We start from the raw sequence: 18,468 nt of genomic DNA on the forward strand, positions 1-18,468 counted from the left end.
GTGAAACCTAGATTTTCTTTGTGAGTCTTCAAAGAGGACTTTTGTCTGATAAGTATATCTGTTAAGGCACAAGTGAAATAAAGCTCCTTGCCCCTAATTTGTTAAAAAGAAGAAAGGCTTTGAAGTGGAGTCCATGATAATGTATCATTGGGCCAAAGAATGGTTTTTTAGAAGGTATTATGAGAGTTCTTTAAACTCACAGGAAATGCCCAGGATGTTAGCACTAATCGGTATTATTATAGGGAGCACATTTGTTTTTGTTGTTGTTGTTTCAGCAAGGGCATTCTTCCAGGATGGGAATTATCATTTTTCAGCTACAGAATTTCTTGGCAGTTTCATTCTGTCCTTCCTGTTGTGGTGGAAGATATTATATCACCATCACTAATATTGGGGGGCAGGGGAAGAGGGGAGGGTGACCATCCAGTCATGTCCCAGGATATATAATAAACACTGAACAGACATTATTTATTTACACAATCCTGCAGCATTAGGTGCTATCATTCCTATTTTATAGGTGAGGTAATAGAGGCTTAGAAAGTTTAAATACTTTGTCATTTAATAGTGAAGCTAGGATTCAGTCTGTCAGCCCTGCTCTTCTTCACTTCTCCATATTGCTTCCCGGTCGTTTCCACCACAGAAGGAACTGGCCAAGGACCTTTAAAACATCTCTAGTCCTCTATTTTTCTTTTTCTTTTTTTTTAAATATATATATATATATATATATATATATATATATATATATGTATGTGTATATATATATATATATATATATTTAAGATTTTATTTATTTATCAGAGAGAGAGAGGGGCAGGCAGAGGGAGAAGCAGGCTCCTTGCTGAGCAAGGAGCCCGATGTGGGACTCGATCCCAGGACCCTGGGATCATCTAGTCCTCTATTTTTCTATCTTCAGGTTTAGTGCACCATTAGTGGTAATATACAACAACAAGTGGTAATATAAATATACAATATACAAGAGTTAAAGATGTATCATATCACAGTTAAGCTGAGAGATCAATTGGTGAAAATCCAGATAAATTAGAATCATAAAATTTTAAAAATGAGAAGTGTCCTTATATATTTTTTATTCTAATAACCGTACAGGCAAGGAAAATGTACTTCAGTGATAAATGGTGTCTTTTCTGAGGTGATAAAGCTCGTTAGTAGAACTTGAATCAGAAACTCAGACTTCCAGCTCAGTGCTCAACCTATTTATCTGTAGTACACCATTAAATTACAGTATTATTTGGGGTGCCTGAGTGGCTCAGTCAGTTAAGCATCCAACTCTTGGGTTTTGGCTCAGGTCGTGATCTCAGGGTCGTGAGATCGAGCCCCATGTTGGCCTTCGCACTCAGCACAGAGTCTGCTTGAGCTTCTCTCTCCTTTTCCCTCTGCCCCTCCTGTTTGTGCTCTCTCTAAAATAAATAAATAAATCTTTTTAAAAAATTACAGTATTTTTCTTACAAATGAAGTCACTGTTAGATTCTTCTAAAGAGTAAGATACCCAAACTTACTTGATATATCACTTAATCAAAACAGGTTTGATTTCCAAAATTTTTCAAAGAGCCAGTTTTGTGAAGAACTCTGTGTACATATGCTCTTCACATCATGACTACGTATATAGACAAATAAGAGATTATTGCAACTATACTGAAAAAATTGCTGATATCGAGGGCTGAAATATAAGCATCCATTCATAAATGTAAAACAGTTTAGTCAAGACCAGCTCTTGTGTTTACATAGCACAAAGTTACTCAAATTCAGTCCCCTGTAGAGAAGCACGAAGTATACAATACACTGAAGCCAATTAACATCCATTTCTGGGAACCCTTTTCAAAGAAACAGTTTTCTTCATATCCTATAGTAGGAGTTCTTCTGAAATACACAAGATTCAGGGCTTTTCTCTGAGGCAACCACTACTTTATGTTTTTAGGGGGAATATTATTGATACTCAGTGTAAAATATTGAGAAATCAGTATTTTGCCATATCATTAGAAATTACAATTGCTTTTAAATACTCAAATTCTATCCTTAGGCCATTTTGACCAGTAATGACTGGAAACCCAGGTTAAAATCAGAGGTCTTTATTTCACATAGGACACACAGTACTTGGAGTGCTTGTGTTGAAATTTTTCCATGCAAATTCCTACAAGCACTTAATGCCTTTATCTTTGTCCTCATATGCTACATTACACCACCTGTTGTATTAAAAAATAAGAACTTTATGATATTTAAAACCCTTCTTTCAATTAATACCTACAGATTTTCTGCCAATAATTTCTTATTCCAAGTATGTGATTGCTAACTGAATGCAACATTTGTGGTTATGCTATAAAATATTTTAAAGAAAACTACAGAAAATATATGTTATAGATAAAGTAAGTAATTGTTTTATGGCACAAGTGGCTCTCCCTGGTAATTAATAATAATAATAACCAGTTGTTAAATCACACAGAAAAAAAATAAACAGAAATATATCAAGCTTCTGAGATAATTCATCAAGAAAATATAATACCCTTTAAGTCAATAAATTTAAAGACAAATATTTAATATAAAAATGAACATATTAACATATAAAAGAAATAATACATTATGGAGCATATAGGGATCACTTTATTATTAAAAGGTTAAATCTCTTTTTAATGGTTAGTATTGGTTATCTTCTTCCCTCCATGAAAATAGATTATTATACCTCTATATTGTTATCACTCCCTATACACATGGCCCCTCCAAAGCTGTTAAATAAAAGACTAAAGCACAAGAATGATAGTTCCAATTTCACTATACATTTATGTTTAAAAAATACTGGGCACACTGGACATTCAAATAGGTGATGTACAGCCACGAAATCCATTAGGTCAGCTTTGTGCACTAAAAAATATTTTCCTTGAATACAATGAATCATAACAATCTGCATGTCTCAAAAACATGAGATCAGTGATGCCTAGTCTCTACCATAAGTCACCATTTCTAGACAGAGGCTCTATTTCCTTTGAGAGATAAAGGAATAGTAAGCAGTTTACACATCAAATGATGACTTTGGTTCCTGAAATTTACATTAAAACAGCATTAGGTTAAAAATAGCAGAATGAAGATGATTTTAAAATAAGAAAAATGATCTGGTGGCTAGATTCTATGGTGCAGATAATTAAATGTTTTGCCAGCTTACCTGATAAAACAGAGCTTGACAGATCACAGCATAACAAAGCCCCGTATCCAAGATGGTTAGAGTATAAGGTGCCTTTCTCTGCAGTTGTTCAGATTTTTGGCCACAGAGATTTACAGATTAATTACAGTGTTTTTTTCTTTGCTTTCTCTGTGGACAAGAAAACAAAGAGACCTTTCCAGAATCCTCTCTGCTTATGCCTCCGCTTCCTGTTCTGAGATTCACTCTATGGTACCCAACATATATCAGAAAACAGCTTTGGGGGGGGGGGGGGGAAGCTGACAGCTCTCAACATGGTACCGCCATCTACTGGCAGACACACAAAATTGAACAAAAGGAAAAACATCCTCATTATTCTTTATAAGGTAAAATGTAACATCTCCCTGCATATGAGTATGTACAAAGAGACTCTTTCCCATGCTCACTTATTTGTACCTCACCAATATTTTGTAAGTTTACAAAGGTTATTCACTCATAAACTACCACAATGAACATAAAACCTACAAATATCTGTTTGAAAATTACGTTTTTAGATTACCTTACACCCTGCAGGTAGAGTTTTGCAAAAATCTCTCTTGTGGTCTGTGCTGGTCTTCTGAAAATTTTTTCTTCTCACGGGATGGATTATTTTCCAAGTGAGTAATCTGACTCCTTAAAGAACAGTGTAATACACATTTACTGATAGTCTTTTGTGTTGCTTTTGGTAAAACATTTACAAGAAACAATATCTGAATGTAGAAAGGTACTCTAAACTTTAGCAAGGTCTAGCTAAGTTAGATCTGTGGATTATTTTGGTGTGTGTATATGACATGAGGAACAGTTAAATTCACCTTACATGAGATAATTCAAATCAATTATATCTATGTCTTTAAAATACTCGAGAAAACATTGTTTATAAGAATATTGAAGCATGCAATACATAAGCAAAATGAAAATGATTTTTATCAGTTTATTAAAAGAGGTTTGTCATGAAACTGCTATTCATTTTATTTGACTTTTTATATTTACTTTAGAGCGAACAACTATAATTTTATTAGTTTATCATTAATTAATTAAAATATATTCATATTGATGGAGCACCTTAATATATGTTAAGTGCTGTATTAGCTTTGAAAAGACAAAGATAAAAACATACGGTGCCTGACATCGAGGAGCTTATGTATAATGGAGAGACAAATGTAGCAGGTACCATATTTTCAAGCTATGTGCTCAAGGAGTGTTATTTACTTTGTTTTTAATTCCAGCCACATTTTGCCTAATGGCAGAAAATAAATCTAGTCAGTTAGAGGTAGACTGAGTCACTTGAGGCTGTTCCCAATGATTTCAAGTTTATACTAAACCAATGTACAGTTTTCCTCTTCCATCTTCTTACACAGGGATTGATTTAAGTCCAGGAATGCTTACATATGTGGAGAAAGCAGAGTATGGTTCCCGGCCTCCTGCTTTTCTATGTGGGCATCCAATGAGGTGTAGAATCCTGTATGATTTTTGGGCACCAAAATCCCTCCACATGGACATCTACCAACGTGCCCGCATTCCCCTTTGGTTCCAGAAACACCATCCATCCAGTTTAGCATGGCAGCATCCCCTCTTCATAAGCATTAGCTACCTCAGGTTTGTCAGCTCTTCCTCTCAGGTAACTTTTGTTCCTGTCCTTGGGGAAGGAAGGAACACAGCTAGCAGGCTTCCAGGGTCACTCTGGCTGTAAGTGACTGATAGAAGTCCCACATGTGAGGTACTGCACACCACCATCTCTGTGTTGTTTCCATCTCCTGGAGCATGGGTGCTCTGCGGGCTTCAGACAAGTGAGGCACAATCTCTGCTACACTGGAATATTCCAACTTCTCATCTCTCTACCTGTTTAGCTAAACCTGGGAGAGCAAGCTATGTAGGGGGCCCCATCAGAGACCCTCTTCGGTTGGGTTCCCTTGCTTCTTCCCAAACTTCCTTTCCAGGCCCCCCAAAATTTTGTTTGGCTCTCTCTTCCTTCTGTGCCAGTAGTAAACTGGATCCACAAGTTTTCCTCTCATATCTTTTTGTCTTATACCTAATGTATTAGTTTTCTAGGGCTGCTGTAACAAAATACCACACAGAGTGCCTCCCACCAACAGAAATTTCTTGTCTCACAGTTCTGGAGGTTAGAAGTCCTAAATCAAGGTGTCAGCAGGGCCCCACTCCTTCTGAAACCTGTAGGGGAAGGCTGTCCTTATCTCTTCCAGCTTCTGGTAGCCCAGACATTCCTGGGCTGTGGCAGCATAACTGCAGTCTCTGTTTCCATCTTTCCATGCTGTTTTCCCTGCATCTCTTGGCATAGTCTTTCCTCTGTGCATGCCTGTCTCTGTGTCCAAATTTTCCCTTTTTATAAGGACACCAGTCATTTTGGATTAGAGTCCACCCTAATGATTTTTATGTTAACTTGATTATCTCTGTAAAACCCTATTTCCAAATAAGGGTATTTTCTGAGGCACTGGGGATTAGGACTCCAATATACTTTTTTTTTTTTTTTGGCAGGAGGGTAGACACAATTCAACTTATAACACTTAAGACCAAAACCTTTTAAATTTAAAATGCAAGAATCTGATGATTCTTTCCACTTAAGAAATAATAGCTTTGGTATCTGGTCAGAATTTGGGGGGGAGTGGGTGGAGGGAAGATCTTCAGGTAATAGTGAAGAAATTCATTAATAATAACAACAATGACAAAACCCAACATTTATTCAGTATTATGTGTCAGATACTCTTCTAAGCACTTTGAGTATATTCACTTAACCCTCACCTATAGGAAGAATTGTACACATTTTACAGATGAAACAAATATGGAGTGAGGTAAAAACACATTAATTAGTACTTCATATATCACCATGCATATGACACCAATATGCACTGAGTCCTGGAGAAGCATAAAGGAAATGATCTTTTATTAATTTAGACCACTGCTATTCACACATTTAATGAAAATTCATGACATTTTACTATTTCATTATGTAAGTTTTCTGTCATGAAATATTTCTATTTTCTAGGAACTTTTATGTTTTTTTTCTAGTCACAGCCAAATTATCCTTGCTCACCACTACTTTACTAAATGTTCATTAACTCTGCCAGTCCCTAGCACCCCATGCTAATTTCTCCACCAGTAATAATAATTAGAAGTGTATTCATTCTGATGACCAATTTTGGGCATATACTCAAAAGAACATATACATATACTCAAAAGATTTTTCTGATAGTGTTTTCTGAGGAACTGATTATTGTATGGGTATGTATGTGTGTATGTGTTTTAAACTATTCTAAGGACAATAAGAATTATCATAGGATGAAATTTTGAGGAAGAAAAAGAAAAAATGCAGTTCTATAACAAGTAGGATTATACAAATTTAATAGAATTATATAACTATAATAAACAATATAAATTAAAAATATAAATAATGCCAAATTTAATAGAATTTGCAGGTAATATTAGTCTCATCTGATTTACATATTCATTGCTAATATTTTTAATTGCTTCACTAGATCTGCCAATGAGTAACAATTATTATTCCAATGTCCAAACCTAATTTAGAATTCCCTTTAAAGTTTTTCTAGATATCTCCTGCTCTTTTCCATCCCTACCTTACAATTTGGAACAGTGGTCCCCTAGGTCTAGTCCAAATGCAAAAATAGTATAAATGTAAATATGAAGAATCAAGACAATGTATGGAGCTAAGGTAAATATATAAATACTATAATCAATATCCTGGAGAAATAAAAATATATTGCATCTATGAAGTGGGAAATGGGAAATATTGGGGGAATAATAAAATATAATAAAGAGTGCTCATAAATTATATAAACCATACATAAAGCAGAGGAAAAATAAGTAGTCTGAAAGGAAAAATTAAAGACATCTCTTAGAAAGTTGAACTAAACACAAGGATATGAAAATACGATAAGAAAAAGAGCATCAATCCCAAAGTAAAAAAAAAAAAAAGTAAATGTATTACAAGAAAAATTTCCAGAAATTAAAAGACTCACTAAGAATTCACTTTATGATATAAAGGAACATACATTGAGATGCATTATAAAATTTCAAAACATAAAAAGTAAGAAAACAAAAAAGAATCAGATCACCATCAGACTTACTAACAATAAGTGTTAGTAGGAAACAAGGAAGGAAGGATATCAAAAGGTGTAGAGCACATTGTTTTATAGTTTTGTTCCCAGCCAAGCTGGAAAATCACATCTTGTATGAGAACCAAATAAAGGTATTTCAGATAATCTAACCAACAAAATTTTAGATTCTCTCTGTCCTTTTATGAAAAGTCATTTGAGCATATATTCCAGCTCCCCTCAACCGAAAAAAAAAAAAAAAAAAAAAAAGGAAAGGAAGCGAAGGGAAGGAAAAGAAAACCAAGGAAGACAAAGACATGATATCCAGAAAACATTCAAATTCATCTGTGAATCTGCCTAGAGAGGAGTAGCATCCTATCCCAGAATCAAATTTTTGTGGAGGCTGAAAATACAATCATTCCACATTATAAGGTGAAAACAAAGGATATCCACAAAGGAAATCTGTTGTAAGTATCAAACACAAATGGGATGATTAATTCCTTTTTGTCGCCTATTGATGTGATAGATTGCATTAATTCATTTTTGTTTTTTGTTTTTTTAAATATTTATTTATTTATTTTGGGGGAGTGGAAAGAGAGCACACGAGCGGAAGAGGGAGAGAGAATCTCAAGCAGACTCTGCTCTGAGCGTGGAGCCTGATGTGGGGCTTGATCTCATGACCCTGAAATCATGACCTGAGCAGAAACCAAGAGTCGGATGCTTAACCAACTGTGCCACCCAGGCTCCCCGCATTAATTCATTTTTGAATGTTGAACTGATCTAGGCCACATTTTAGTAACTAGTTCGAATAAGACAAGAAAAACAAATGATAATTATTGTGCCAATATACCTTATAGCAAAAAGAAAAATAAATGTCAGTAAAGAGATCTTTACTCTTTTTTTGCTAAAGAAGTTCATTTTATGTGAGCAGGTTTTATCATTTTAAATACAAAGGAGAAAAGGGAGAAGTGACCGGAAGAGTGATATAATTTGCTATGATTCTAGCTTCATTGTGGCTTGTATGCTTTCCTTCTGCAGATGGAAGGACAGGTGATTTTCAGGTCTTCAGTAAGTGGGTCCTGAGGTTTAGGTAAAATAGTTATTGGTTACAAGTATAGGGCTTCTGGAACCTTAGTGGTGTTTGACAACACCTTGTAAACATCTCCTGCATAAATCATAGAAATTCATAATAGAATAGAACTAATAACCTTCAGTTAGGACTTTTGAGTTGGTCTCTTTCTTCCTTCAGTCTCTGGTTCCTCAGGATCTTCGAAAATTTTGTGGGTAGAGCTCTAACTCTAGGGGCTCTGTTTTAATTTCATAAGCTTTCATAGCCAAATGATGCTTTTTCATAACATCTATAAACTTTATGATAAAATTCCCGGACCCAGGCCACACTTTCCTGTTTCCTAGACTATTATTTCCAAAACAGTGTTTAAAGGAACACTATTATCCTGTTGGATCAGTGAGGTACCATTATATACCTACCAGAATGGCTAAAATTATAAAGGCTAATACTACTAAGTATTGGTGAGGATCTGGAGCTACAGAAACTCTCATATACTGCTCATGGGAATGTAGATTAGTACAATCACTTTGAAAAACAGTTTGGTATTATCAACTAAAGCTGAACCTAAATGTAGCCTGTGAGCCAGTGAGTTCTACTCTTAAGTATATACATGATGGAGATGTGTGCATATATATAAGAATGTATAATACAGGAGTACCCAACATTATTGAAAACTGTTCAAAGGAGTAGAATCACAACCTCCATCAATAGGAAAATGGATAAAAGAATTATGATATATTCTTCATCCGTAATATTGTACACAGATGAAAATGAAGGAACTAAAACTATTCCCTGAAACATGATGAATTTCACAAATATAACACTGAGCAGAAAGAAGGCAGACACATGTAAATAAGACATTGTGATTATTCTTACTAAATTTAAAAACAAGTAAAATGAATTCTAATACTAGAAGTTAGATTAGTGGATCATCTTGAGATAAGGTAGTCTTTGGCAAGAATCTCATGACGCTGAAATCATGACCTGAGCAGAAACCAAGGGTCGGATGCTTAACCAACTGTGCCACCCAGGCACCCCGCATTAATTCATTTTTGAATGTTGAGAATGGGGCTGATCTGGGAGCTCGTATAATTTTATTTCTTCACCTGGGTGGAGGTAACACAAGGATTCACTTCATGATCATTAATTGAGTCCAACATTTATGTTTGGGACATTTGTTTTGTATGTGGGTTATACTGAATTTTTTTAAAAGGCACATTAAGGGTTTAACAGTTCTCACTTCTCATGGGAGGAAGGAATGAAGCATGAAATCTATGGAAATTTCAGGATTTGCTCTGTATATATTTCTGTTCTGTTTGAACCTTGGGCAATTACATGTGTGTGCATTATTAGTGTAATTTTTAAAACATTTAAGATATTAAAAAGACATTACATATACACCTTCATGCCATTTACATTTATCTCTCAGTTGTTCCCTTTTGAGTCTAGAATGGATCCTTTCTGCTGTCTGAAGAGATTCTGGAACCTGCCTTCTTCTAGAAGGCCTCATTCATGCTTATATTCAGCTTCTGGTGCTTCTATCTTTAGTCACCTTCATAGCAAAGCTACCTACTACTATGCTTGCATTTATTTTTATTATTATTAAGTAAACATAATCCACATTATGTTCTCTGTACCTTTACACTTCGATAGTCCATTTTAGCTCTTAATCTTCTGCTGATAAATACTGACACTAACTCATGTTTGCCAGTGTTTCATATATAAGGTGTTGTAAATTATTAAAAGGAATATGGTCTTCTTCTGATAAAAGATAATGCAATACTTTTACATTCATTATGTCTTTTTTTTTTTACTTTATAACATCTCTAAAAGTTGAGAAGTATAGATACTTTTCACATTCTTTTAAAGATTTTTAATTAATTTATTTGAGAGAGAGAGAAACAGCGTGAGAAGGGAGAGGGTCAGAGGGAGAAGCAGGCTCCCCGCTGAGCCGGGAGCCCGATGTGGGACTCGATCCCAGGACTCCGGGATCATGACCTGAGCTGAAGGCAGTCGCTTAACCAACTGAGCCACCCAGGCACCCCACTTTTCACATTTTTAAGGTGGTAAAAATTGGTACAGAAAAGCAAAATTACATGGTGGTAAAAATCAGTCTAAAAAACAAGATAATTGTCAATTTAAAGTCTACTCAGTAGACAAAGTGATTTTATATCAAGGACTCAAATATCTCAGATACAGTAACTGTCAAAATATTACCTATAAGGTATCCTTTGATTTAGTAATATTAAAATATTTTACCCTTATTATAAAAGAATAAAAAATATTCCATTTTCAAGTGGTTTCCAATATAGATTCCCCTCCATGTTGTTGCTATACAACTATGTAATTGCAATTTTCAGAAGGTATGTTGGCCACTATGCCAAGAGTTGCTAATCCCTCAGTTTGAAATTTCTGTCATTGCCCTTCTCATCCACATTTCATTCCAGCATGTGGCCAACTGCTATTTATTCTTAAAGACTCAGTTAAGATAATGAACTTGATATCCTATCCTGCTCTCTCCATAAATGATTTACAAATCCTCATCTGCATTCTTCAGGAATATATGGGTAGCATCATGTTATTTGGTTATATTTTGTCATATTGTATAGTAGTATTTTCATACTGCATTGTAAATGTTGGCTTATCTGCTTCCAGTCATCCTCTTCAACACTCTTATACAAGACTATGAGGTCCTTGAGAGCAAGCATTTACCTTTTTACATCCTTTTCTTTACTAATATAATGCCTGGCACATAGCACATGCTCAATAAATATCTGTTATGCATAGGATGGTATTGTGTGACTATGCATACCTTCGTGTACTAATTACCTCTTCCATTCAGAAAGCCAGTAATGAGGAAAGCCTTGTCATCTAATACCAGAATTAACATAAGATTTTACTTATTTTACTTTGTTTTTAAAAGGTAGGCAAATTTATTCCACCTCACTAATAGTGTAAAACTGTGGTAATCTATACCTAAGTGCAAGGTATCAACTTGACTATAACTTTTCAGTATTATCTTTCATACTATTGTTCAAATTATTAGAAGTGAGAATGTGTCATCCATTCAAATGACTAAATACTCTTAGATGCTTGCAAATGCCCATTGTTTACCGTGGGGTTTCGTTAGGAAAAGACAGATGTGGAGCAGATATGGCCAGATACTGGAGATAGACTTTTCTGCTTCTCTCAGGAAAGATCACTGGATAATTACCCATGTGCACACACACTCTCCACTCTAGGGCTTTGTGACTAAGCAACAGGCTTTTTTTCCTACACAAACTTTGTTAGTATGACACTGTCAGACTATCAGATCAGCTAAGCTAAAGGGAAAAATGCAGTGTTGTTTTTTCCATGAGCTCTTCGCATCTAGTACTAATTATAAGCAAGCACTTAGAAAATTCATTTATACAATCTCTCATTCTGTCTTCTAAAATTTGGCTCATGCAAGTAACTATGTCCAAATCTATACATGATTAAGTCAATATGGAAAGAATTAAAATTTTAATTTGGTAGGCTCTCTTTCATTTTTGAAAATATTTACTTGACCTTACATTAAATTTTTATTGTTTAACATTTTTTATTGTTACCTCAATAAAATAGGAAACTAAAAATAGGAAACTGTACTTAGACAATATATCTTCCAAGTCTAGAGAGTGGAACTTTCTGAAAAACTTTATTTTATGGAAGCCTATAAAAACTTTATTTTATGAAACCTTTTATTTAGATTATCAATTTTAAAAGAGGAATTTAGCCCAAAAAATCCCTCACAGTTTGTATGTTCATTTTATTAGTGGAGGAAAGAAATCAAAGGAATTATTTTTTAATCAGTTTAATCACAATTGAAATTATATATTCATATTTCAGAAAATTACTCTTAAGTTGTTTACAAAGGTAAATAGGCTAATGCAACTTTCCAATGTGCTGTGGACAGGAAGAGTAGTTGTTAAGAAAAGTATGAAGATGGGGGATGGCTGGGAGGGATTGGAAGATGCTAATGAAGAAAAATCTAGAAAAGAAGCAAGACACTCCATCTAATAGACGGAGGCCAGCAGGAAAGGCATAGAGAAACATAGAATGTTACTGTTGTAGACCTGAGAAAGGTAATGGTATGCATGAGCTGATGAAAGTGGAGATAGACAAGGGGCGACTGTGTGGCTCAGTCGTTAAGCGTCTGCCTTCAGCTCAGGTCATGATCCCGGGGTCCTGGGATTGAGCCCCGTATTGGGCTCCCTGCTCCGCGGGAAGCCTGCTTCTCCCTCTCCCACTCCCCCTGCTTGTGTTCCCTCTCTCGTTGTGTCTCTCTCTGTCAAATAAATAAATAAAATCTTTAAAAAAAAGAAAGTGGAGATAGACAAAAGAATTCGGATTTGAAAGATATTACAGAGTTTATGTTGTATATATGAATTTCAGTCTATGTTCAGGTGTGTGAAAAATAATATTGATGATAATTTCAACTTCAGTGATTTTTTTTCAGAAAGTTCCACTCTCTAGACTTGGAAGATATATTGTCTAAGTACAGTTTCCTATTTTTAGTTTCCTATTTTTTCCAGGAAAAAAAGCCTGTTGCTTAGTCACAACTTCAATATCACCTCTACCCATCATATCAAAGTTCCAGAGTCTTGCATGGGACTGGGGCATGAAGGTGGAAGTGAGGGGTTCAATCTTGGGTCATATATTTGCATAGGTTGCAATAATTCAGTTATTCAGTAAATATTATTGAGTGTCTGCTGTTTGCAAAGAACTGCTTTTGGTGCTTGGAACATGTCAGTGAACAAAACAAAGATCCCTGCCTTCATGAAGCTTGTTTTTAGGGGTGGAGAAGATCGAGACAATAAATGATAATCATAATAAATTAATTATATAATATGTTAGGAGATGATTAGTATTGAGTAAAGAAATAAAAATTAAAATGTACTGAAAGGGATTAGAATAGTCGATGGGGTAGGAGGTTGTAATTTTAAGTTGGATGATCATACAGAAGGGTTTATTAAGATGATAACATTTAAGCAATGGCTTGTGTCTTTGGCAAATTTTGTCAAAATATTTTATGAAGCTGGGAATCTAGGTGCCTGGGTTACATCTTTTGGATATAAAAGTCAGCCATTCCACTTTAAAGTCTTATCCCTCTCCAGGCTGGTACTAGAGAAGAGGGCCCAAATTCCTGTTTCTCAATTACCTACTGCTCTCATCTACACATCATTTCAAGGGATCTCTGTTGAAACCTCTCATTTTCAGTTGCTTCTCTAAATTTGTCTTCATTCTTTCAAACACTAGCCTCCTCCTTGTTCCTTCACACTGTGCTTTTATAACCTGCTATTTTCTATTAAGTTTTCCAGCTTCAGTAGTTGTGACAAGTTTGGGGTGCATTTGCTGTAAACCTTGTGTGCTTTCTCAGAGTCCCTTGCAACTCTCCTTTCTCTTACTTGATATCTAACTAGACCACGTTTCCCTCCTTTGGACTTGAAACAAACACTATAATATTCAAGTTAGGGGAATCTACTTTCCTGAGTGGCTGCTGAGTGAATAGATGATGCAACCCAGAAATGCAGGTAGTTAGCTTTCCATGGCATCAACCTTGACCAAAGGTAGTAAGTCCAATTGAGTGTCCACAACCTGGGCATGCAAGAAATACCACATTTCCTTGCCTTCTATGAACATATTTTATTTTGACTTTGGTGCCCCATCCCACTGCAGTGACAGGAAATTCAAACTGTTATTTTTAGGATTTATTGTCTCCCTCCCCCATCACGCAGAAGTGAAGTCTTCAAGGTCTTACCCAATGCCATTAGTCTTCTATTTAATCAGTTTGCTTCTTAGGTTTTCATTGATTTGTCTATCTGAACTTTAACTTCTCTGTTACTTTGGCACAAAATATATGACCATAAATATTAAATCGCTCATTTTTAGTGGGTACAGTGACTGGCATTGTGTTAAGTGCTTCACATGTATTATTTTCATTTAATCCTCATAACTCTATGTGGTGAGCGTAGGTATTGCCTTCATTTTAATTTTAAAGATGTAGAAATTGAGGCTCCAGGAGGTCAAGTAACTTGACCAAGATTACACAGCTGGTGAATTTGGAATAGAATGTCAAAGTTACAGTGTTGACTTTTTTTTTTTTTTTTTTGAGAGAGAGAGAGACAGAGAGAGAGTGTGCGTGCGCAGGGAAGGGAGGGGCAGAGGGAGAGGGAGAGAATCCTAAGCAGCCTCCACGCCAGCAAAAAGCCTGAAGCAGGGCTCAATCTCATTATCCTGAGATCATGAACTTAGGCAAAATCAAGAGTCAGATGCTTAACCAACTGAGCCACCCCCGGTGCCCCTGAACTTTGATTCTTATAGTAAAGGATTTGGAAGAAGAACTGGTTTGCTCTCTTTTTGCATGTATTATGTATAAGCATGTATTATAATTGTTAAATATCTAAATCACCTAGTAGATTTTAAGTTTCATGGAAGCATAAATATCTCACTTATCCTTGTAATCTCTAAATTTTCTAATGTGGTCCCCTGTACACAACAGTTTATGTTTTAAATTATGGAAATAAGTAGGACAAAATCATAAAATAAATTACAATCAGATATCTCTGAAGAAATGATTATTTCTTTGACAACAAAATAGGTAATACATTTTGTAATGCTGCAGCATTTCTCATCTGAGACCTAATTAAGGAACTTGGAAAAAAAGTTGTAAAATTAAAAACCACAGACAACAGGAGTGCTCATACCAGAAATTTTTAATTGCTAAGTGTGGACACAAATTTAAAAATGGAGGATACAGAGTTTACGTATAATGATTCTCAAGATTGACCCAAATGAAAAGGGTAGCACACACAATTTTTAACAGAGTACAAATCCTGTAGGGAAATGTTAATTACGCTAATAGTGTTTAAGCCTGGAGAACAGAAAGACAAAGAAGTAACTTTAAGCATACAAAGTTTGGTTCTGTGGAGAGAAACTATAATTTACCATAGATCTACTCAACTGTATGGATAGATCCCAACAATTCTTAATGTCCCCTTTGATAGCTAACACTAAGTATGTTTTAAAATTTTTTGGAGGACAACTGCATACCTATTTTTCTTGCAATAGGTTATCTGTAGCAACACTAGCTGTTGTTTTTTTTTAAATCTCTATCTGAAAAATAATAGTACCTTTACTTCCCTTGCAAAGTGTTCCTCCAGGTAGAGACATTAATTTTACCCAAATTGGCAATATGTAGTCTTCTAGAAAAATCTTTCCTTCTGTTAACCAGCAAGACAGGTGGCGCTGGCTTTGGTCCCTGTTGCTATGGGTCACTGCACACCTGGACCCGATTGTTCAGCCTCAAGTAGAGCAGGTGGGTTGAGGGTGGGCTGTCCTGCGGGACATAAATGGACTTAGCACAGTGCTTTGCTCCTGTGCCAGGCAGCCTTGCTGAGTGGGTGGGCGGGCATGGCTCTGGGAGGCTCAGGAGGGAGCCAAATAGGAGGACTGATAATGCAAACACAGACTTTAGATTCTAAAATAATTCCTGGCAGTAAGTAGGGCTTGGCAGCCATTTACACAGTAGTTAAATGCTGGTTAACACCAAGGCAGGTGCTCTGCCTAGGCTGGACAATTGTAAGCACTTGGATAAATATTAGTTGTTGATTTATTCTCACTGTTTTAAGAGTGTCAGTATCCCAGCCTTCAGGTAGATACTACTAATTTACTCCAGCTAGCCTATTTATTTATTTATGTATTTATGCAGGTTTAAGAACACAGCAGAGGAAGTAGCAGCATGTTGAAGCAAGGCTGTGGGTCACTTGATCTGGGTAGGTTTGTAAACATAAATAATAATGTAGAGCCAGATTATCTCTATCTCTTAGGAATGGAAGCATCAAGATAAGAATCACGTCATTCATCTGTGCTATTTGATTATTATAATAGATCAAAGACATGTTCAGGGTGTTTTATGTAAAGAATATAATATGTAACATCACTGTTAAAGAGTACCTTGAGAGAGGGAACCTCACCTTCGAAGCTTAAGGAATTAATTGCAGCAGTAATTTTGATGTTTTAAAAATACCGAAGCTTACTTAACAAGCATTATTGAAAGCCTAAGATATGCCACTCATTCTACTTGATGATGGAACACGAGTAAGAATAAAACCTGGCCTTGACCTCAAGGAGCTTGCAGACAAGGGAGGGAGACTGACAGCACAGCAGTTTTAACATGACACACATCTGAAGCTGGAGGTATGCACAGGCGCTAGGGGACATCTGACTGGAATTGCTGTTCAGAGAAAAATCATTCCTTCTTTTTTATGTTAAATAGGAATGGCTTCAAAAATGGGATAGCACGCTTTAAAATGTGTAAATGTCCTGTAGTCAATCACCTTACACAGAATGATCTCTGTGAAGTGTATTAATGGGTGCTTCTAGAAAACTATGTCAAAGGAAATCATGGGCTATATTGCCACCATGTGCATTTTAGAGCTCTGTGGATTGTAAGTGACAGAACCCCTGTTTAAAAGAACTCAGGACAAAAGGGACAATAACAAGGTCATGAACTAAAAATTGTAGGAGTTAGAGGTGCTGTGGGCACATCTAGGTCCATGTCCTGAAATGATGGTATCCGGAATCTTTCCTTCCATCTTTGACTCAGTTTCTTCTATGCTGCCTTTCTTCTTAGACAGGCTGTCTACACATGGTGTACTCCTGCAGGTCCTAGCTTATAACCAACCAGATTCATGAATAGTGAGAATGAATTACCAGGAGCACTAGCGAAAATCTCAGGATCAGCCCTGAGATCATCTGTAAGTGTAGTAATTTTTCTGGTCTTACCTCTTTCACAGGATTGTTGGCAAGATAAATAGAAGGACAGTATGGTTTTTAAACTGTCAACTACTATATTTCTTCACAAACTTTATTTTTCAAACACATGTTTTTACTCAACTTTATGTAAAGATTTCTTTCCACTGTATTATTTCTTCCTCTTATATGCACATAGAAAACATTAGAAAAATCAACATCTAATGTGATAATTCAGCTTCCTATACTATCAAGAAAACTAAGATTTGGATTTTTCATACCCCTCTAAATTCCTCTAGACTCTTCCAATGGCTTTTTATTGCTTATTTGTTAATTCCCCAAAAGTTAGTCCTACTTACTCCATTGTTTGGAAGGCTTCGAAATGAGATAAACATTCTATTGGTAGCTAGGTGGCTACTAAAAGGCCTGAACAAATTATATGCAACAACTTCCATTCAGGAGTTTTAGGAATGAGTATGTTTATATACATAGTGACACTGTAAATACTAGACCATCAATATGTTTGCAGAATACTCATAGCCAAAATATACATTGAACAGCCAGGGTTCACAACATATAATATCAAAGACAGCTGCATTTTTATCTTCAATTTCCTTAAAGATTTTATTTATTTATTTTGAGAGAGAGAGCGTGCAAGCAAGAGAGCACAAGCAGGGGGAACAGCAGAGGGAGAGGGAGAAGCAGACTCCCCACTGAGCAGGGAGCCTGATGTGGAGCTTCATCTCAGGACCCTGAGATCATGACCTGAGCTGAAGGCAGATGCTTAACTAAGGCACCCAGGTGCCCCATCTTCAATGTTTTTAAAAAAGATATAGAGTGGAAGAATTTCTTCTTCTGTTCATGGCTCAAATCTTGGACATGCTCAATAATATTTCTGGTCATTTTTAAGTAATTTAAAATCTTGTAGTCTCATTTTGTAATGAACATATTCTCAATTCACTAACTATGTGTATCTAGACCCACTTAGAAAATAAAACTTTGAACTTGATTTAAACTTAAAACTTTCTCCTTCTCTGGTGGAAACAGGAATGCAGTCCTTTTTCCCCTCCTTATGATTCCACCTCTCCTCTTCAGCATGCCACTCTTTGATTAAAGATGGGAGAGATGTAAAGTGGAAGGAAAGTTCTTACTTGGCTGATGAGGCTGTAAGACAGCTTCAACATCTCATCATCTCAGGAATTGCCAAAAGGTTAGAGGTGATTCCTTCTTTCAAGAGTGATTCTTTAAAGGGAATATTTGAGAATATTTGACTACCCTTCCCTTCACAAGGACAAACCATGTTTTTTTCCCCTGGAAAATGCTGCTTCCTTGGCTCCTGTTTATTTGGTGACTCACTTCATGTAGATTATTTGTCCATA

General features: G+C 35.8%; 1 protein-coding gene across 6 annotated transcripts in view; it reads right to left on the reverse strand.

The window, feature by feature from the left end:
• LOC118534503 (sodium channel protein type 3 subunit alpha) overlaps positions 1–3,397 on the reverse strand; it is a 116,557-nt gene extending 113,160 nt beyond the window's left edge. For all 6 annotated transcript variants that reach the window (XM_036090435.2, XM_036090434.2, XM_036090439.2 and 3 more), the window contains exon 1: positions 3,167–3,397. The gene's annotated coding sequence lies outside the window, so the exon portion shown is untranslated. The remainder of the gene's footprint in view (positions 1–3,166) is intronic.
• Between the last annotated feature and the right edge of the window lie 15,071 nt (positions 3,398–18,468).

This window comes from Halichoerus grypus, chromosome 4, assembly GCF_964656455.1.
Source record: "Halichoerus grypus chromosome 4, mHalGry1.hap1.1, whole genome shotgun sequence".
Classification (NCBI taxonomy): Eukaryota; Metazoa; Chordata; class Mammalia; order Carnivora; family Phocidae; genus Halichoerus; species Halichoerus grypus.